The sequence below is a fragment of the Molossus molossus genome, unplaced genomic scaffold (assembly GCF_014108415.1).
Source record: "Molossus molossus isolate mMolMol1 unplaced genomic scaffold, mMolMol1.p scaffold_m16_p_6, whole genome shotgun sequence".
NCBI lineage: Eukaryota > Metazoa > Chordata > Mammalia > Chiroptera > Molossidae > Molossus > Molossus molossus.
In genome coordinates, this window is record NW_023425399.1 from 33,661,349 (window position 1) to 33,684,698 (window position 23,350).

The following is a 23,350-nucleotide window of genomic DNA, read 5'->3' on the forward strand; positions in this document are numbered from 1 at the left end:
TGATTGGAGTCGTGCGGGAGACAACCAGTTGATGTGTCTCTCTCACATTGATGTTTCTTTCTCTCTCTCTCCCCAACTCTGTCTGAAAATAAATGGAAAATTATCCTTGAGTAAGGATTAAAAATAAAATTAAAGTTATTTATTAAGGCCCTTCAAATAAAGAATTTGCATATCTTTTGTTAGATACCTTATTTTTTGTTGCTGCAATTTCTGTTGTTTGCAACCAAGAACACTGACACATGCATTTATATGTATGCTCCAAATTTAAACTATATTAGGAGCTCAGGGGGCTGTATAAAACATAGTTCTTGCCCTTGTAGCTCACATTCTCACCGAGGAGCAAAGACATGATGAATTGCCAATCATCATCAGATATAGTTCATGCTAAGTAGTATAGAAGAGGGGAAGAGACAATAGGTGGACTGGTTTAGTTGGAGAAGCCTTCATAAAAGAGGTGGGGCTGGAGAGTTGGGTAGCATTTTTGTTGTTGTTGTTGTTGTTGTTGTTGTTTTTGTTGTTGTTAATCCTCATCCGAGGATATTTTTCCATTGATTTGTAGATAGAGTGGAAGGGAGGGAGGGAGAGAAAGAGAAACATGGATGTGAGAAAGACACATCAATTGCTTGCCTCTTGCATGACCCTGACTAGGGCCTGGGATCACACCTGCAATGCCCCCCACTGGAGATGGAGCCCACAACATGAACACGTGCCCTGACCAGGAATCAAACCAGCGACCTCTTGGTGCATAGGATGACATCCAACCAACTGAGCAACACCGGCCAAGGTTGGGTAGCATTTGATAAAAGATAAAATATATAAGTTGGAAAAAAGTTTATGAACACAAACTTGCCCATGTTTAGATGACAGGTGGTTGGAGATAGTATGAAAGAAAATTGTGGTCAGACCCTGGATGACTTTGAATGAAGGATAAAGAGTTTAGAGTTCATCTTCTACTCCACAGGGAGCCTTCCAAAGTTGGATGATACATTGAACTAGTCTGAGTTTTTTTTTCTACAAAGAGGCACATTGAACAGGAATAGGGTTACCCTGGAGTAATTTTTTTTAAGTTCATTTTGATTCAGAACTGGGTGTGAACTGAGAAAAAGCAGTCATTGCGTTCTACTGAACACAAATGCATTAAAGACAAGTTTAGAGTTGGCATCAATCTCAAACCCTAAAAAAAAGCTGAGTTCCCAGAACTACCAAGGATTGGTGATCCAAGGTCCAGCACATAACGTATCCCCTTTTTACCTTGATTTTCTTTGTGTAAAAGTGTTTTATTATCAGGATTTTCCAATGCATTCTTCTTGAGATTTCCTGAGACACAATAGAGGTGTGGGCTGGAGCTGACTGAGAAGCACGTAGGCATCTCTGAGTGTCCATGACCCTCATGAAAAAGTCCTCGTTATTCTCTACTTCACGGCAACAGATTGACTTTACTCCCCTTCAAAATTTATTTTCAATTTCACTGAAGTTATGTACGTTCATATCTCCACTGTTATGCATTCCATCTCCTGAGAGAGCCAGAGTGTGGGAGAAAGAGAGACATATCTTAGTCTTGTGCTGCTTTGAAAGTGATGGGCTAGGGTGGGGGCTGATGGAGCCTGAGCAGAGATGAACAACATGAACTGGTGGTGTTCTGCCAGCTCTCAGAGGAGACTTCAAGTATATATGTTTTTCTCTTCTTAAAGCTTAAGAGACAGCTGTCTGAACTAGCCATGAAACATGCTTGCCAGACCCATTCCAAGTCCGTGGAAATCCAAGGAGTTAGTGCTTCTTGGGAATGCTGATATCCAGGAAGATAGAAGCAGACAGCTCTGCTGCGTATCTCATTCTCGAAAGCAACGAAAGGACCTGAGCCCCCAAAAGCTTTCAATTTCTTCCCCTTACCCAGAATCCCCGCTCACTCAGCTGTTTCCTTTCATTCTTTTATCCTCTGCCGTGGGGAAAAGAATCTCTGACCATTTCACCACTAAAAGAGGCCAAGAAAAGTGCATCCTGTTGTTTGAAGGACCTCCCACTCCACACACACGTGAGTGAGCCACTGTAAACCACTCAATGGACTGTGGGTGTCAGATTTCTAGGCAAAGGGCAGCCTGCTCCCAAAGGGATATTTGTTCTGAGACCACATAAGACTCCTTGGAAATAATAGCTCCAAATAACCTTGCCAGTTATTAAGCTATTGTCCCTGAACTCTAAACACTCCCTGCTCTGTGATGCTGGGGCTTAGACCCTGTTAATCCCCATTCAACTTTGCCAGCTGCTTCCAATAGGGGGTGCTAGACAGAGACTGTAAGGATGGAGGAGGGAGAAGGGGCTTCCTGTTTCGGTGGGTGGTGCCTGCGCACCAATGATTCTCTGTGGCAGCAGCAGTTAGTAGCAGTTTGCAGTTTATTCACCCCACACAGAACCAGCTTCATCGCACTTCCTCAGACACTCTGCTACCGGCCACCAGGGTCCCTTCCTTAGAAGCCTGGATCTCGTCGACTGGAGTGACTGAGTCCTGAAAACAGCACCAGTGGAACCATGGGGGTCCTTCCCAGCGGCCTCTCCTCAGTTCTACAGGACACCTCCTATCAATATTTAAGTTTTTATTGACTTTTATTGACAAAAAAAAACAAAAACAAAAACATTTTTATTGACTAGAGAGAGAGAGGAAGGGAGAAGGAGAGAGAGAGAAACATTCATCAATGAGAGAGAAATATCAATGGGCTGCCTCCTGCATGCCCTCCACCAGGGATCAAACCCACAACCCTGAGCATGTGCCCTGATGGGAATTAAACCGATGACTTCCAGTGCATGGGATGATGCTCAACCAACTGAGCCACACTGGCCAGGGCAGCATCTAAGTTTTAATAATTCCAATCTTTTGCCTTGTTGCCTCAGCCCTAGGAGTGCCAGCTGCTTCTTCCAGTTTCTGTCTCTTTGAGACCTTGGGTTCCCTATTTGCATTTGTAGTTACCTAGTTAGAACTTTATACCTAGTTAACAATTCTTTCTATTATATTTTCTCTCTTCAATCATGGGTGTGATTTCTGATGCCTGACTGGATCTGACTAGACCAATGGTGATAAAGTCTAATATGAATCAGCATCACTTGAGGGCTTGTTAAAACACAGATTTCTGGGCCTATTCCTAGAGTTTCCGATCTGGTGTATCTGGATGGGCCCCAAAATTTACATTACTACCAAGTTCTCATGTGATGCTGACGCTGCTGGTCCAGGAGTCACACTTTGAGAACCACTGCAGTCTGCCTCTAAAGAAATAGTTGTCCCAAGACCACCATAGGATTGATGGAGCCCGAGGTTTCACTCCCGAATGGTGTGCTGGAGATGCTCTCGGCATTCTAAGAACCCCCAGGTCTTAGCAAGGCAGTGATTCAAGGAGCAACTGTGACTATGTTCTTTCAGACAATGTATCTGAACCAATCTTTGCATTTAGGAGTTTTTGGGGGGAGTTTTCAGGTTTGTCCCTGGATATTTTTTTATGCCAACAAATAAATATAGAAACGTAGAAGCCACCAGCTGGCCAAGTTGAATAGCTTTATCTTTGGTTTTTCTTTATACTTTCTGCTTAAAGTGCACTTGGTGGCCCTTTTTTCTTTTCTTTTCTTTTTCCTCTTCCTCTTCCTCTTCCTGTATGTTCTGGAAAAGAAGTATGTATTTCAAATCATTCTTTCTTTCTTTCTTTCCTTTTTTTTTTTTTTTTTTTTTTTTATCCTCACCCAAGGATATTTTTCCATTGATGTTTAGATAGAGTGGAAGGGAGGGAGGGAGAGAGAGAGTAGAGAAACATTGATGTGAGAGAGACACATGGATTGGTTGCCTCCCTCATGACCCCGACCAAGGCTGGGGATCTAACTTGCAACCCAAGTACGTGCCCTTGACTGGGAATTGAACTGGAGTCCCTTCGGTCTGCAGGCAGTCATCCTAACTGCTGAGCCAAACTGATCAGGACTCAAATAATTTCTTAACAGAATAGAAGCCATGTAATAAATGAGAGTGCTTCCCACATGTCCTCTGTATCATGCTTGGCTTGGTGAGGTGGGAAGACCAGATAAGGAAAGCAGAAAATCAGAGTCCTCAGAAATCAGGAGGCCACACATTCAATGAGGGACAAGAAAATGGGGATGCCAGAGCTTATTGAAATGAGTTACTATGGCAGCACAACCAGTCACCCAAAACCGAGTGGCTAAAATTAGCAATAGCAACAATATTCATTCATTCATTTATTCATGCCAATATATGTTTTAATTATGAATTCATAATTTGTGCAGGGTTTGGTGGGGACAGCTTACCTCTGCTTGATTCAGGATCATATGAAGCAGCTTGGAGGCTGGGGACAGAAATCGTCTCACTCATATGTCTAGTAGTTGAGACTGGCCATCAGCTGAGCCCTTAGCTGATGTTCTGTCAGACAGAACACTGGAACATGGACACTTGACTCTTCCATGGTGCATGTGTTCTTTCATAACCTGATGGCTGTGTTCCCGAGGGGTGAGGAGAGGGAGAGAGGGAGAGAGGGGGGGGGGGAGAGAAAGAGAGAGAGAAAGAGAGAGGGAGAGAGAGAGAGAGAGAGAGAGAGAGAGAGAAGCACCAGGCAGAAACTGTTTACAGTAAATGAATTTCCTCAAAGTAGGATTTTTAATTTATTTTTAATGACTTATCAGCCTTGGAAGTCTTACATCACCACTGTGCCACATGCTATTGGCTAGTCAAAGCAGTCTAAAGTCCCAGTGCAGATTTAAGAGTGGACCAAACCCCACTTCTCAGAGTGAGAAGTGACAAAGTTATGAAGAATATAGAAGAACAGAAATATTGCTACGAACATTTTGGGAAAACTTAGTCTACCGTATCATTTAACTGAATATGCACTCCTGCCCAAGCCCCTAATACCATCTTTTTATGAGACAATTCTATTCCCCTTGATATCTGATGATTGGATCACAGGGAGACAACTGACATGGGAATTGAGCTAATTGAATTCTGCCCTGATCAACATTTTAAGTAACCCAGAGAATTAGATGTCCATTCTTCTGAGCTACTTCTGGGGCCAGTGCAGCTCATGGACTTGGGGGCTGGGGTAAGTTCTTTTGGTCCGTGTACATAAAGAAGCCAAGATCTAAGAGCGTGTAGAGAAAGAGAGGAAGAAAAAGGAAAAGAGACTAAGTTTGTTCTCCAGCTTCCCAATGATGCCCTTCTAAAGATTGTAATCTTGAAGTTATGATACAGTCTTATAACATAAAAATACTCCCCCCTCCCTCACCCCTTACTTAAGCTAGTTTGTGTGGATAGCTGTTGTCTGGGTGGACTGTAGAACAGGGGAGACTATCATCCAACAGAGGGATTCTTCCATACCAAGCAGGCTGGTTTGCACTAAGATGTCCCTGGATCTGTTTTCTATGATTCCTGCCCTTTTATTTTATTTTTTATCAATTCTTTGGTTTTTATTTTTTTATTTATTTTTTATCTTCACCCAAGGACATCTCTCCATTTTTTGTTCAGATAGAGTGGGGAGGGAGAGAGAGAGAGAGAGAAACATCGACGTGAAAGGGACACATCGAGTGGTTGCCACCTGCACGACCAACCAGGGCCGGGGACAAACTGCAACCGAGGTACATGCCCTTAGCGGGAACCTAACCCGGATCTCTCTGGACCGCAGGCCGATGTTCTACCGCTGATCCAAAACAGCCAGGGCTCTTTTGTTTTTATATATCTCAATTATTTCTAATATTTAGGTCTGATAAATAATGATGAGATGAACAATATAATCCTTAGAACTGTTGAGTCAAAAAATATGAAAACTGTTTAAATTCTTCTAGACAGATTGTGTTCATGTATGTTCCAATTTCATCCCATGGTCATTAACATTTCATTATCCTTATCATCATTGTCATCATCATCAACTTTTAATAATCAGTGAAAATGGGCTTTTCCTGTTCTATTTTGCATTTCTTATTTTTATTTTAATGTTCCTTATCAAGGATGGCCCCACCTACTCCACCCATGAGTCCTCAACTGATGTTTTAGCCTCAAGCAAATAACTTATGGAGACAGGCCAAGATAAGTAAGCGAACATTTATTTGAACTAGTTGATTTTCTAGTTTAATTTATTCAAAAGGCCACATGGGGAGATGTTTAATGAACACATTTTACAAAGTATAATAAGAATACTCTGTCATGGTTTCTGTTGTGGTGCCCCCAGTGTTCCCAGACTCCTTTCACTGGGTCAGAGCGCTCATGCTTCAGCTTCCACACGCTTTGATTTCAACAGTGGGAACTCCTGGCCTTCTTCAGAGAACTGCAGAAGGGCTGCAGGTTCTTCTTCTGGGCTGCAGGTGCTTCTCTGCTAAGGCAACAAGCAGAGATCCAGAGGACCTGGCATGTGTGTCCCCTGGAGCAGCTGGTGGCTGAGGACTGATGCATGTGGGCCTAGGAACGCTGGGCTCCCTTGCCTCCAGGTGGGACAGATCCTGGGCTTCAATTTTTGTGGAATAAATTATGTGACTTAGCAGATCAGGCTGAAGTTGGGACTTTGCCTAAAATTGCCACTTTCCATGGCTCCTTTTTTGCCTGTCTTTCCCTCATTCCTTTACTATTTTTCCTGAGAGTTCTTCATGACTAAGGAAGAGCTCAATAAACGTGTGCACATGAGTCCTTGTCTGAAGCTTTGCTTCTGGAGAATACAACCTAGGTAGGACATGGACTAATATGTCTTGGGAACAGAATATGATGTTGTGGTAAGAAAAAAGTTTTTCGAATGATCGAACTTGGATTCAAATCCCTGCTTATATGATTGGTTTATTGTATAGCCATGGGTCTAGTTCACTTTTCCAATTTTGTCTTCTTATCTCAAAAATGGAGGTTATAGTTACTACCTTGTGACTAAACTTGTAACCCACACAGGTTTTGTTCTGTAAATCTGTAACTATATCCTAACAGGGCTTGAAAGATATAGACCAGTACTATCTAATGGGACTTTCCGTGATGATGTAAATGTTCTCTGTACTACTCAGTATAATAGTCTACATGGCTAGAGTGCCCAAGGAGCTGAATGTTTAATCTTAATTAGTTTAAATATATATATTCCCATGTGGCTAATGGCTACTGTGTTAGACAGTACAAGATAGACTAGATAATAGTATTGTAAAGTTAATTTTCTAATTTTTAATAATTGTATGATGGATATGTAAGCCTTGATTTTGGAAATGCATACTGAAATATTGTCTGTAACTTATTGTCAAATAATTTGGAGGAAGTGTATATTTATATACAAAGCAGTTATGTTAAATGTTAACATTTAGGTAATTTAAGTGAAAGGTATATGAATTTTCTATAGAAAGAAAAGGGTAAAAAAAAGCTAAACTCTTAATTGTCATGATAATAAACCAGAAGATAATATTTTAAATTGATTATTTAAGAGGTAGCATACATACATGTTATTTAAAAATACAGAGGTAAATACTAGAAGAAAACAATTAAATTACCTGAAATATTAAAAGTGTCTATAAATTCTTCTCACCTCATTCTACATTCCCCTTGCAATATAATTTTGAAGGTCTGCCTATCAGTAAGCAGTCTATTTTCCCATTTTTGCAACTGGGGTTAGCCATGTGGTATGCTTTGGCCAGTGAAATACAGCAAAAATGACACAAATAGAGAATTACAAAGCACTTGATGTTCTTGGGCTCCTGGGAATTCTGTAACTGAAGGTTAGCCTTTGCTAGCCTGCTCGAGGATGGGAGACCACGTGGAGAGAGGCCCCACCACGTCAGTTGTCCTATCTCTGCTAGCTAAGGTCCCAGACATGAGAGTGATTCCATGTATCTCATTTAGCCACCAACTAACTGGCCAGCTGACCTCTCACATATTAGGGAGTCCAGCCAAGAACAGCAGAAGAACTGTCCTGCTGAGCCCAACTTCAATTGCCACCTCACAGTATCATGGGCTAAGTAAGTAGTTGTTGCCTTAAGACATTATTTTTTAAGGTGGTTTGTTTCCAAAGAAAAGCTAACTGACACAAAACTGTTTTCCTCTAGGGAAGAAGATAACATTGTAATGGGCAATATAAAATATAACATAGTTTTTAGGAACATGAGCTTTTGAATTAGACCCTACCTTTCATTTTCTAGATGTGTAATCTTGAAAACTTTCATTAACTATTCTATGTCTTGCTTTTCACATCTTAAAAATTAAGATAAGATGGGGAGGAGGGTGTCAATGGGGGTAAAAGGAGAAACATCTGTAACAAAAACAAATAAATAAAATAAAATAAAATAAAATAAATAGTCTCATATATTTATTCTGAAATTAAAATAAAAAAATGTATTTGAAAGCCTTCACATCATACTTGGCACATGATAACTGTTCCATAAATTGTATGGGGTGGAGAAAGATAAATATGGGGTGGATTGCAGTATGAGATGAAGGGTAATGTTGTAAATGTAAAATGGGAGTAAAGAAGGAAAGTTTGATTCTCCTCTCTACTATCTTCTATGTATGATTTAAGCAAGTCATTTCTTTCCTAGACCTCGGTTACCTTGAAAAAAATTTTGCTGATAAACCAGACTACCTCAATGATTTCTTCAACTCCCAAGAAATATCATTATGTTTATTTTAATTCTTTTGTTTATAAGTGCAATTGCTTTTCCAAGAAAAAGTTTATGGAGATCAGAGACAGAAAGTTTTAGGGTATAAGGTGAATATTTATGTTAACATCCAGGCAAATTTAGATACAATCATAGCTGCATAAATTAATGTTGTTAGACAAAGCTAATCACTAGAACAATTGAGGAAGAAAGTACATTGTTTTCAAGTTCATGGTGGGTGGATTTCTGAGACATGGTGCCTTTCAGAGCGATTAGTCATGACTGGATCAAGGTGAAGTAAGAACAATGGGCACACAGCATTAAATCAAGTCACAGACTTCCTGTGAAGTTCAAAGGCAGGTGTGTTAATGTCACATTAGCTGTTATAACAGAAAAAAAAACCCCTCAAAATGTTGGTGATGATCCGGCCAGTGTGGCTGAGTGGTTGAGCGTCGACCCATGCACAAAGAGGTCACTGGTTTGATTCCCAGTCAGGACACATGCCCAGGTTGTGGGCCCAATCCCCAGTGGGGGGCATGCAGGAGGGGGCCAGTTGATGTTCTCTCTCACGATGTTTCTATCTCTCTCTCCCTTCCTCTCTTTCTAAAATCAATAAAGGAAAAAAATTTAAATGTTGGTAATGCATTTATAAAAGTTGCAGGACCAATGATGTCTGCATATTTTAGGCTGCTGATTTATAGTATCTCTGTTGTGCTAACTGGTAAAGGCCTAGAAACCCAGATAAGAGCTTACGCAGCAGATAACCTACAGATACCATCCAGGCCTGGGGATGCTCTAAGCATAAGAGTAATGGGTAGAAATCACCCAGGGCTCCTGTTAGGCCTTCATCTCAGGGTCAAGGAAAAGCCACAAGAAGTTTGGGGAAGATCCTTTGATCAGAGATTTCCAGGCCCTTTCAAAGAAGAAATAGCCTTCCATGGCCACACAGGGACAATGGCAAGACTGAGAATGATGGGTAAGAAAGGAGGAAAATGTAAAATGACCGTAGGTCAGAGTACATACATTTACTGTCTTCAACCACATCATACCTGCCTGTGTCACCCCAGAGCAGCTGGGAGAGCAGCCGGGGCGTAGTCTCAGAAAAGACGTGATTTCACCATTAGTCACAGATGCAGTGGGTATTTACCGCTCCAAGACAGAGGCCTTGTCTGTAGGCACACGTTTCCTGTAACACGGCAAGTGGCTGTTGGGTTTAGGGTTTGTGCAAAGCTGTGGCTGTGTTCCAGTCATACCTTAGGTGATTTAGAAAGACTACAAACACTGGAACTGAAAGCCTATTGTTTTCTTGTTTTCCTAGTAAATTGATGATGACCTCAAAGCTAAACCATGAATGCATATTTACCTTGTGTATGAGTACAACACATTCTGTCTGCCTAGTGTTATAATCTCTAACCTATTTAGTCAGGGACATACTCATGGAATGCCAATCTGTACTAGGCACTGTCAGGAATGAGTAGATTATGCATCGCTCCTTCTTATCCTTGAGGCTTAATGATCTAAGAAGGGAGGAAAGAGATACATAGTCCTGAAAAAGCAGAACAGTATCCAGTACAGGCAGGGCATGGTAAGTGAGAAACAAGGAGCCTGAGGCATGAATGGGAGGGAAAGGGAAGGGCCTCATAGACCGGCATGGTATAGAGTAGCTTCCTGCAGGGTGTAGGACCCAATTCCTGTCCTACATAGCGATTGTGCTTAACGATAGGACAAATGTCATTACTCTTGATTGTCTCACATACATATTGATTGCAACTTCAGTCCCTTTTAGAAAATAAAAAGAAATGAAGGCATTTAAAGCAGGTTTGAGATGTTTTGTTGAATTGGAGGCCTATTTTATTACAGTAATTTCAATTTTGCAAGATGTGATGGTCACAGTTACGTTGTAGTCTGTAGGCCGTGTTGATGAGGGGAGTTGCTCCCCACCAAGAGTCACCTCCTGGATTAGAAATTTAGAAATATCCTTCCTCTGAAAAATGCTCCTCCAAGAAATCAGCAAAGCCCCCGGAAGCCTCTCCTTAGAAGATATGAGTAAAAATCCTTCCATGGTTCTGCTCATGACTTATGTTCAAATAAAAAATAGGTGCTTTATCCACAATTAGAAATATTTTAATCGTTGTCATGGTTACAGTTTCAAGTACTTGAGCCTATGTAGGCAGCATGATAAGTTGACAAGGGAAAAACATGCCAACTTTGGACAACATATAGTTGTGTATTTTCAGTTCTGATACATAGTCACAATTTGGCTGGTGAAGCTGGCTCTATCTCTTTGCCAAGTTGGTCAAGGAATCTTGGCTTCAAGATGCTCTTTACAGAGTTGGAGTACTGGACTGGATGTCAAGACATTTGCATTCCAGTCTTCTTTGGTGCCACTGTTTGAAAAAGCAAAGCGATCCTGGCTTTGCTATTTCTTTCCATTTTAATGCAGAATGAATGATCCCTGAACCCTGTTACACAATGTTGTACAGCTAAATTCGAGCTTCATTTAGAAATATTTAGAATCCTCTTTCTAAGTTGGCACGGCTAAAGTAATTATTGTTTAATAATGTTATTTCTACTATAATTATTGCTGCTCAGTTATTACGTTTTTGGCCTAGGTTATTGTACCAATGTCTCTGTTTATTATCAAATGAGATGCCATTCACTCACTGAATAGTATTCTTTCCAGACAAACCAAAACTGTCCCAGGGAAGCTAAAAGTAAAAATACTTATGTCGCACTGCTGAGGAAAGAAAGCACCCAGTGGTCAAGAAATAAACATGTCAAAAGCTTCTAGGAAAATAGTAACAGGGACTGTTACTTCAGCCCCACTGAGTGTAGGCGCTTCTGGCTTCTTTTTTAGTGTAGAATGGGCTTGAGATATCAATATTCCGAGTTATAGTAACCATCTTTACACCTACCTGAGGTTGTAAAGGAACATATATATATTTTTAATCCTCCCCTTAGGGTATGTTTTGATTGATTTTAGAGAGAGGAAAGGAGAGAGAGAAAGAGAGAGAGAGAGAGAGAAACATCAGTTGGTTGTCTCCCATACACACCCCGACCGTAGATTGAATCTGCAGCCTGGTATATATCCTGACAGAGAACTGAACCTGAGACCCTTTGGTGTACAGGATGACACTCCAACCAACTGAGCCACACCAGCTGGTGCTGTAAATTAATTAATTTATTTTTTATGCTTAATCGAGGACATTTTTTCTTCAAATAGAGAGGGAGGAAGAGAGAGAGAGAGAAACATCGATGTGAGAGAGACACATGGAGTGGTTGCCACCCACATGACTCCAACTGGGGCTGGAGGCAAACTGCAACCAAGGTATGTGCCCTTAGTGGGAACTGAACCCAGGACTCTGGTCCATGGGCGGATGCTCTAACTGCTGAACCAAATCAGCCAGGGCTATAAATTAATTTAAAAAAATATCCTCACTCGAGCCCTGGCCAGTTTTGCTCAGCAGTTAGAGTTTCTGGCCAATGAGTTTTAGGTTTGATTCCAGTCAAGGGCACGTACCTCAGTGTCCGTCCCTGGCCCTGGTCAGGGTCATACAGGAGGCAACCAGTTGGTGTGTCTCTCTCACATGGATGTTTCTCTTTTTCTCTCTTTTCCCCTCTCTATCTGAAGAGAAAATAGAAAAATATCCTTGGGTGAGGATTAAAAAAAATCCTCACCTGAGGGTATTTTTCCATTGAATTTTTTTGTTTGTTTGTTTTTTTGAGAGAGGGAAGAAGGGGAGAAAGAGAGAGAGAGAGAGATTGATATGAGACATATCGATTGGTTGCCTCCCATACAACCCCAACTGGGGCCAGGGATCAAACCTGTGACTCTGGTCCTTGGGCCTATGCTCTAACCACTGAGCCAAACATGCCAGGGCCTGTAAATTAACATTTTTATCTATATTTTCTTAATTGTGTTTAGACATACTGAGTTTTTGCATACATATATTATTTTGACCTGGCAATTATATTTTAATAGAAGATAGTACTTTCACAAGTCACAAATTTGAGACAAATATGAGATAGTTGTAGCACCAAGATCTTTTATATCTCCTCCTTGAACACTTTTATACTACCAGTCGCTTTTGATAGAAATAATATTAAATATTAAATATTAAATCATATGTCTGGGACACACAAACGAGCTGGGCTCTTTAAGAGTGCATCAGCCCAGAAGTCATGTACAGTAGACTGCAGGTAGCAATGAGTATGAAGTACATGGGCAGCATGAGAAGGAGCCCTCCCACCCTTGGCTGGGCACAGGAGACCAGCACAGTAATGTAATTATGATAATGACTCAACAAGTCATTGTCTGCTGCCAGTGTTCACCGTAATTAACTTTTTGGAACTGCGCAGCCTCTGTCTCTGGGCTCATCAGCTGGCCCAGCTTTTGTGTCCCTAGTCTGTCATTTCTCCTCAGGCCCAGGAGCCTCTAAGTGCATTGCTAAATGAACTCATTGCTGCAACAAAGATATGGTGGTGGAATAGAGATGGCTATCTTTTGTTGTCAGACATTCAATCCCATATAGCAATCCAATTACTTAAGCTGTTTCTATCAGTCTTATTAGGGCTGTCCATTGAGGCCGGCTAGAATGTTGATCGCTGTGTCTCAGAAGAATGTGGTGGAACAGATTAGTACTTTAATGAGAGGCTTTCTGAAGGCCAGATCTTTTCCATTGTATATATATCGAGATCTAGGAATCATTTTTAGGCCAAGGCCCGGAGTCACTGTTACAAAGACTGATCAAAGGATGGCTGGAAATCTGTACAATTGCTTGAAGAAATTTTATGGGTTATAAAATATTGGCACGGGTTCTGTCTGTTATGGGCTATCTGATGAAAATCTCTGGTAGGCTGGGAAAAGGAAATTGCTTATTGGCATTTATTTTGTGGGATGGATATCTTTGAAGTTTGCATTTGAACTCTTTCTTCACTGTGTTACAGGTCAAATTCTGTGCTTAGCCCTAACATTCCAGGAATGCGGACTGCACAAAATCAACACAAGCTCTGCTCCGTATTCTGTGGCGCAGACAGGGGTGAATGGACGATTACGGAGAAAAGATAGCACGGGTGGAGTGAGATCGCAGTGGTTAATGTGTAAAGGTTGAAAACTAAAATTAAAACGAGATTAGAAATTAGGTCAGAGAAGTAGCTTGGGAAATTCTATGGCTATGTAGAAAAGACGGTAACTGGGTTTTTTGTTTTGGTAATTGGCTTTCATGTGGGAAAAAACAATATTCAGACTCTACATGTTGTACCCATCACTCTGGGAACGTCTGTGAAACACCAGATGCAAAGAGGTTGTATTTTAAAGAAAGGAGGTATACTCTGAAAGACTTTAAATAAATAGAAACCCTTTTTTTTATTTCATACAAATGTCTTATTACTTCAAACACAAAAGTATCCATTGCTCATTGCTCAGCTTCAATAATTAATCATAGCTGATCACTCAGCTGTATCCTCTAACCTTCTGGATAAATCTCTGACTTTATACAATTTCATCCATTGCTACTATAGTCTGAAAAATAAGGCCTCTTTAGAACAGCATAAACTGTAACAGCATTATCATGCCTTAAATTATTAACAATAATTTTTTAACATCCACAAATATTCACCTAATTAAATTTCTTATAAGCAAAAGATGTAAAAATATTTGGCCTATTTTTTTTTTTTTTTTGGTATGCCACATTTTAGATAGGTATGGCATATTTGAGGTAATTTTATACAATAAATGCCCTTTTCTTAGGATGTCATTGCTCATCTCCTGCTATATAAACTTTTTCCAGATTTTATAAAAATATTACAAATTTGAATAAGGATATGTTAATTTGCATAGAAGAAAAAGAAAAGTCATACATATAACAATAAAAAGGCTTGGAGGCAGGAAGCAGCATCTCAGGTGTATTAGTTAGGACTGGCTAGTTATGTTACAGTAACAACCATCCCCCAAATCTCAGTAACATGAAGCAATGGGGTATGCATCTGTTTGTGCAAGTGTTCATCACATATCGATAGGAGTCCTCTACTGCAACTCATTGTCACTTAGGCGTCCGAGGCAGCAGAGCTGTTAGCAGGTCTTAGTGGCAAAGTGGGGAGGAGATGAGAATAAGTAGCTCTTAAATGCTTCCACCCAGAGGTGGTGTCACTTCTGTCTGCTTGGAATTTGCTGACCAGAGGAGGTCACGTGACCAGGCCTATCTCTGTGAGTGCCTAAAGTGAGATGTTTAATAGATATTAGTAAACAGTTGTAATGCTCCTTGGCAAGGGCTATGGCCTGAGAAAAACCAGCCTAATTGGATAAAGGTTATACAGCAGAGAATGGCAAGAAATTAGATCAGGTAGCTAAAATAGGACACGATTCTGGTAAGGCTTTTGACTGAGGAAAAGGAATTTAACCTTGATATTGGGCAGTAGGAAACCATTGTAGGTCTGTGAGCAGGAAAAGGGTGTGACTACAGTTGTGTTCTAGTAATAGTTATCTTGATCTTGCAAGTAGGATGGAGACGAGAGACTAATGGGAGACTGTTATACTATTCCCGAAAATTAAGGCTTAGAGTGCTGGGCAGTGGTGGGGACAGAGCTAAGAGGGAGGGGTGTGTGTGTATGTGTGTGTGTGTGTGTGTGTGTGAATCTGATACCAGACACTTCAAAGGAAGATGCAGCAGGATTTGGTGATGGATTGAAAGAGCAGATTGAGACTTGGAGGACTGATGTCTGAAATATGTGCTGACCTTTTCCTCAAAGGTAGGAAGCAGTTGAAAAGGGAAAAGTTCAAATTAGCTGATACGCTAAGCTAGTTTCATACCTTCTGAATCTGTGTGGGCTAAATATTGAAGTAAAATAGTAACTAAAATTAAATAAAACAAAGGATCTGATTCAAGTCACGAGTCTGAGTGTAGTGAGTGTGTGTGTGTGCATGTCTGTATGTCTGTGTGTCTGTCTGTCTGACTGTGTGTACAAAGAAAAGCAAATCGTCTTCCTTGGATTGCCCCAGTGCACTGATCATTTATTTCTGTGGAAACCACAAGAACTAACACATGCAGATTTCTGCTTTTGCTTTCTGCTCAGAAACACAGCGCCACTGGTGCCTGCTTTCTTTTGTTTAAAAAAAAAGAGAGAGTTGTAAAGGTCGTTCAAGATAGGAAGAAATGGAGGCAGAGGCAAATCAATGTTTAACTTGGAAATATTTTCCAGTTAATCATCTCTGACTGCTCACACCGAGAGGGCACTCCTAGGGTGCTGGCAAACTTGAACTGGAAGCCACTCAGCTTCTATTTAAACAGCCAAGTGTCAGGGTCTGTACAATCAGAAAGCCTGATCCACCGAACGTTTTACCTAAAATGGTGAGGAAATCTCTTAACATATATATCTAGGAATATTTTGACTGCTAGGCTTTTGCTTCCAAGTATGAGTGTAATGGAACCACAGGGTTCTCCTTGTTTTGGGATTATCATGAACGCCTGGGACCTTCACCTGGTAGGGAAGGTGTGGGGAATCATCTCGGAATCTGTGTTATGGCTTCTTTTCCTGTTTTTACTCCTGCTATATATAATTTTACGAAATATTAAATGAATATGGTTTCTTAGCTGGTGGCTGTCCTGATGACTTCTTTGGCCATTTTATTGTATAAGGAGCCAATCTTTAAGAAAGTTAGGGGAACTCTATGAGGACAGTGGGGCTAATATTTGCTCTAATGGGCAAACAGACTTTCTTAGTCTTGTCTACATTTTAGTGTGTTTGTGGATTGCCAGTGATGAGGAAATACTACCATTTTGACAGATTGTTCATTCTTTTATATGGGGTGAAATAATTTTCTGTCAAATGAAAGAAGTAACTCACTTGGCCTGTGGATGTAATGCACCTATTACATTGGTATAAAGCCCAGTTTGTGAAGAGATTGTTAGCCAAGGTGTCAGCCTTCACTTAAGACCACTGTGCTTGTGAGCATATGGTGTGTTCTGCAGCTCCCTGGTCTGGAGCATTTCCCACACCACAGACAGTGCTCTGCAGGTGGAGTAATGGAACTGGTGGCCAAACAAGCAACGTTCTAGGAGCCCAACGCTGTATTTCTCTTATGAGACCCAGTCTTTCTGACGTTGGATTCTAGATATGTGAGACAGCTTGTAATAATTCAGTAGCCATGAGAGACAGTGCAGCTGTATTTGAATTATTAAGAAGTCTTAGTTTGGGTTTTGTATTGGGGGAGCTTTAAAAGATCTTATTTTGAATGCTTTTGAGAAATTCACATAAACTAGATGGATTTTATTGAAAATATTTTAAAATACTAGATTATATATGTCTTCTTTCTTATTCAAAAGAACAATTCTATAGACCTTTTATTTTTTTCCTTCCTTTATGGTGAATGGACAAGACTGCGATGGAACACAAAAAGGAAATTGTTATAGCTTGGATCTTTCCTCTTGCAAAGCTTTAAAGTAATGCCACTTTTTATTTTAATTGTTAACTATTACATTGTATGGTGTCTGGGTTTCACTTCTTGTCTTTTACTCCCTACTTGGCCATCACCTTGGTCCATCGGTGTTGGGATAGCTGTGGGGCCATGATAAAATCCAGTGAAACCAAATGGTACATGTTTGGTCATGGATTTATCTGCCAAAATAACAGATGTGTTTTCTTCCTGTGTGGGAATTATTGTCTCATTCAGACTCTCCTGAACAGTTAGCTATGGTTGCATAATAATGTTCTTCAGACTCTGTGGCCCAAAAGAGTAAGATTTATTGCTCTTGGGTCAGCTGGACAGTTCTTCTCTTGGTCAGACTCACCATACATCTCTGGCCAGCTGTGGGTCCGAGATCACCTAAATGGGACAGCTGGGATCTCCTCCATGAAGTCTCTCACCCTCCAGCTGGCTCATCTGGGATTGTTGACATGGCGATGACAAGAATCTGAGAGAGAGAAGCATGCAAGGCTTCTTGAGGCCCAGACTTGGAGCTGGCAGGCTGATCTTTCCACTGCAAAGTTACAAGCAAGCCACAAGGCCAGGCCATACTCAAAAGATAGGGAAATAGACTCTTGTTGATGGGAAAAGCAACTGAGTCACATTGCAGAGAGTGTGGCTACAGGAGGCTGTTACTTGGAGCCATCTGTGCACTCAATCTACTGTATCTTTTTTAAAATTATTATTGATTTGTAGTAAGTTAGGGAGAGAGAGAGAGAGAGAGAGATAGAAACATTGATGTGAGAGAGAAACATCGATTGGCTGCCTCCTGTATGTCCCCCACTGGGGATCAATTCCCCCAAACTGGGCATGTGTCCTGACCAGGAATCAAACCAGTGACCATTTGGTGCACGAGCCAATGCTGAACCACTGAGCCACACCAGCTGGGCTCAAACTACTGTATCTTTATTATTATTACTGTTTTTAATCTGCACCCAAGGATATTTTTTTATTTATCTTCAGATAGAGTGGGAGGGAGGGAGGAAGGGAGGGAGGGAGGGAGGGAGAGAGACATTGATATGAGAGGGACACATTGACTGGTTGTCCCCCGAATGACCCTGACCAGGGCAGGGGAAGAACTGCAACTGAGGTACGTGCTCTTGACCGGAATAAAACCTGAGACTCATTGGTCTGAGGGCCAGTGTCCTGATTGCTGAGCCAAACCGGCCAGGGCCAATCTACTATATCTTAATTAGGAAGTAGTTTTTAGTAAGGCAAGTGATCTCTGCCCTAGGTTATAGATCTATGACCTGTGGCCAATTGCTAGAGCCATTTCTCAAAGTACAATCTATAGACACCCCCTAAATCTAATGAATTAGCATCTCGGGGCCTGGGTCTCAGAAATTTTCAGGTTAATCAATTCTCTCCCCAACCCCCAACCCTTTCAATCAGATTTCAACCCTGCATTAGATTCTCCTACTCAACACAATTATTGAAACATATATATTCAAGTAAAATAAATTTTTTTTTTCAGATATGAAAAACTGACTTAGATGTGAATTACAAAAGACATAGTTGGACTTTTCCATTGAATTTCTTTAAATAGATCCTCACCTTTCCCAAGTTATAATAAATACAATATATCATGGATACCTCAAATTAATAAAAAATGCATACTGGTAGAATCGGTTTGAATGATTGCTTTTGTTCTTTTGATTTTGCATCTCTAAGAGATCCATAAAAATTGGTGCATTCCAAAATTGGGCTATTTTTTTCCCTCACCAATAATGATCAAGTCAATATTTATATGGCCTCTTTCATAGAAGAAGTGAGAAACCTACCATTATGTCATTCCTTCCAGACTCCTGTGGTATAGCAAAGATGAAAAAGTCATACATTTTTACTTGACAAGGAAAAAACACAGATATATGGAAGTCAGTGCCTCATACTAAGCAAGAAGGAAAGAAAACAGGGATGTCATTACATTTTTAAAATCTATATCTTTGTTTTTGTTTTTTTTTTGGTTTTTTTTTTGGTACATGCCCCTAATGGGAACTGAACCCGGGACTCTCTGGTCCATAGTCCGATTGTCCAACTGGTGAGCCAAACCGGCCAGGGCTAAAAATCTATATCTTTATCTTCACCTCAGAAGCCTTCATTAGGAGTTATCCAGGTACCTCTCAGCCCCTCAGGTAGAGATTATGCATGTGTGTGTGTGTGTGTGTGTGTGTGTGTGTGTGGTGTATGTCAGAGTAGTTCTATCGTTTCACTGGAAGCTTCTTTTCAGTCATTGACTGAAAATTTAAGACATTCTGGAATATTCTTCTGGTGTCCAAAGGATATTTTAATGAGAACTAGAAGGAAATGGCCCTGAAAGAAGCAAAAAAAAAAAAAAAAAAAAGCTTAAAAAAAAACTAGTACAGAAGATAAATCTGTCTCATTGATGCTACCAATTTAGCTTGCACAGAAGACCAGATTAACCTTCCAAAAATAGTGTTAGATCATTCCTTTCCATTCCTTGAAGACCATTAATGGCACCAGTTGCCTCACTGGGTTGGGAAATGCAAATGCATTATGGGCAGGAACAAGAATAGTGAATGGAGCTGTATAGCTATGAGTAATAGAGGGTGAGAGTGTCTGTGGTAAACTAAGAAATGCATATCTCATTGAGAAATACTCAAAATAAGATTAATTAATTAATTTTAATCTTTATTGTTGAATGTAGAATGTATTACAGATGTTCCACATTTCCCCTCCATTGACCCCCTCCTCCCCACTTCCGCCCCCCTCCCGCCTTTTCCCATACTATTGTCTGTGTCCATTGGTTATGCATATAAGTTTATTGGTTTATTTCTTCCCCCCACCCCCCCAACCCCTTTCCCTTTGAGGTTTGTCAGTCTAGCAATGAATTTGTACTTCTTAATCCCTTCACCTTTTTCATCCATTCCCCCAACCCCCTCCCATCTGGCAACCAACAAAATGTTCTCTGTATCTATGAGAATGTTTCTGTTCTACCTGTTCATTTTGTTTGTAGATTCCATTGTTAGTAGATATGTATTCATTGCCATTTTGTTTGTTCATATATTTTATTTTTTTCTTCAAAAAGACCCTTCATCATTTCATATAATAACGATTTGGTGGTGATGAACTCCTTTAACTTTTTCTTGTCTGGGAAAGTCTTTATATGGCCATCGATTCTAAATGACAGCTTTGCGGGATAGAGTAATCTTGGTTGTAGGTTCTTGCTTTTCATCACTCTGAATATTTCTTGCCACTCCCTTCTGGCCTGCAAAATTTCTTTAGAGAAATCAGCCGACAGCCTTATGGGAACTCCCTTGTAGGTAACTAGCTGCCTTTCTCTTGCTGCTTTTAAGATTCTCTCTTTGTCTTGAACCTTTTACATTTTGATGATGATGTGTTTTGGTGTGGGCCTCTTGGGGTTCATCTTGTTTGGGACTCTCTGTGCTTCCTGGACTTGTATGTCTGTTTCCTTCACCAAGTTAGGGAAGTTTTCTGCCATTATTGTTTCAAACAGGTTTTCGATTTCTTGTTCTCGCTCTTCTCCTTCTGGCACCCCCAAGATGCGAATGTTAGCACACTTGAAGTTGTCCTAGAGGCTCCTTACACTATCCTCATTTTTTTGGATTCTTTTTTCTTTTTGCTGTTCTGATTGAGCGTATTTTGCTTCCTTATATTCCAAATCAATGGTTTGCTTCTTGGATTTACGTACTCTACCACTGAAGCTGTGTAAATTATTCTTTATTTCAGTTAGTGCCTCCTTCATTTCTGACTGTGCATCCATCATTTCTGAATGGTCCTTTTTTATGCTCTTGAGGTCCTCACTAAGTTCACTGAGGTTCTCACTGAGTTCATTGAGCATCCTTATAAGCAGTATTTTGAACTCAGCATCTGTTAGGTTGCTTATCTCCATTTCGCTTAGTTCTTTTCTTGGGGTTTTGTTCTGTTCTTTCATTTGGGACCTGTTTCTTTGTCTCCTCATTTTGGCTGCCTCCCTGTGTTTGTATTACTTAACTAGCGGTATGGGGCTAGCTGAGACCAGATGCTGCTCATTTGAAAGAATTTAGGAAAAACCTGAAGCAGGCTCCAAGACAGGCCAATCCTATGGTTAAGCAAGTGGCAACAGCTTGGGTGGGCCTGAAAGTTGGGTGGGGTGGGGTGGGGCAGGGCAGGGTGGGGCGGGGCCTCGGGGAGTCAGCAGGGCGGGGCTACCAGTGTGAGCCAGGTTGCTGGAGTCCCAGATATGGCGACTGTGTGCCGCCCCAGGGAAGGGCTCACCAAAGGAACAAAGGCCTCTGACAGCATGTTTGTCCCGGAGGAAGCCCCCTCTCCAGCCCTGAGCTCCAGTGCCAAACAGCTCAGTTCTTCCCTGTATGTCTCTGGTGCCCTTGAGCTGCCTCCCCTCCGAGCTTAGAGGGAGAGAGTCTGGTAAGTTCGCGCGCGAGCCCTTTAAGGAGCTTCCTGGGGCTCCAGCTGCCTCAGCCTCCTTGAGCCTCAGTTCCTGATGGTTTCTCCAGCCAGAAGTTATGGGGACTTCTCTTCCTGGCACTGCAACCCTGAGCGGGGCACCTGGTGTGGGACGGGGACCCCTCAGTCCTCAGGAAGGACCTTCCCAGCCGCGGGAGCCTCCTGATTTTTATCCGCCACACGTGGGTGTGGGACCAGCCCGTCGCGCCACCGGCCCTTGTGCCTCCACCCCTCCGCCCCTCCGACCAGTCTGGGTGTGGCTGCTGCTTTAATTCCGTAGTTGTAGGACTTCTATTCAGCTTGATTTCAGGCGGTTTTGAATGATGGTTGTTCTGTAGTTTAGTTGTAACTTTGATGTGGTTGTGGGAGGACGATACCACGTTTACCTACGCCGCCATCTTGACCGGAAACCCTCAAAGTAAGATTTCTAAAAGAAAAATTGGACACAGCCAATAGAACAGATACATGGCTTAATTCGGGCCTTAGGTCACCTGTTTGCCTCTGCTGGGCTGGCTCAATCGAAACTTGGTAATATGTCATTTAAGGTTCTCTATGGCCTAGCACAATGCAGCACGATAAAGGGGAAAGATCATTAGGCTTTGGGAATCTTGGGATTGAACTGTGATCCCACCTCTCACTGTGGTGGCTCTATAGTCTCAGATGAGTCATTTTATTGTCTCTAAGCTGGGTTTGTTTTTCATATGTACAGTGTGGGTAATAATGACTGTCCTGCCTAATTTATATATTTCCTAGGAAAATAAATGATATCATTCAAATTGTACCATCAATGTGATAACCCCTGGCTACATGGGCTTATTGAGTGCTTGGCATGGGACTAGAGAAAAAGAAGAGCTGGAGTTTTAGTTGTATTTAATTTTAATGAATTGAAATGTCAAACCTGCTTGATAGACTTCTTGAAACATTTTTAAGGATGGTTGGAATAACTTGAACTTGTCAATCTACAATTTTTAGCTGTAAACTTCTACAAAATCTAAATGCAGTTTAAATATTTATGATAAAAATTTAGCATTGGAATTAAGATGTCTGTAAATATGAAACACATGCTAGGGTTTTGAAGACAGTATGAAAACAGAATATAAGATATTTTACTAATAACTTGACTATATGTTAAATAATGTGGACATATTTGGTTAACTTAAGTATATTATTGATTTTACCTTTTTTTCTTCACATTTAAAAAAAATGTGGCTACTGAATATTTTAAAATCACATATGTGGCTCAAGTTATATTTCTGTTGGACACTGCTGACCTATATAAAAGTTGTTAATAAACTGTGATTTTTATCAGCAATAAATACTGCACAAATAGGTTGCAGTATTTGTGAGGGTATGGACTATATCTGTCTCATTCCCCATCATATATCCAGGGCCTGGCCTTGTTCCTGGCACAAAGTAAGAACTTGATACAGATTCTTTAAACAATAAATATTGAAATAAGTTTAAATATTTATTAAATGAACATGTATTCAAACAGTGTCCTTGTTGCATTGCCTACAAAATGAAGGGGCCATAAAACGATATCTAAGTTGTTTCTAGCTTTAAAATACCCCAGGATCTTCCCTGGCCATTGTGGCTCAGTTTGTTGGGCTCGTCTTGTGCACTAAAGGGTCGCCAGTTCGATTCCTGGGTGGGGCACATGCCCGGTTTTGGGCTTAATCCCCGGTAGGGGGCATGCAATATGCAACTGATTGATGTTTCTCTCTTTCTCCCTCTCCCTCTCTCTTTCTCTTAAAAAAAAAAATCAATAAAAACATTTAAAAAATAAAGTAAAATCTGACATAATAGGATACCATACACTATGGTGCAGTATGTTTTTGATCTATGTGTTGATGTGTAGTCTTTTTTACTTGACTGGCC

At 40.9% G+C, this 23,350-nt stretch overlaps 1 pseudogene; it reads right to left on the bottom strand.

Annotated features, from left to right (window-relative positions):
* LOC118618526 overlaps nucleotides 1-4,360 on the bottom strand; it is a 37,518-nt pseudogene extending 33,158 nt beyond the window's left edge.
* Between the last annotated feature and the right edge of the window lie 18,990 nt (nucleotides 4,361-23,350).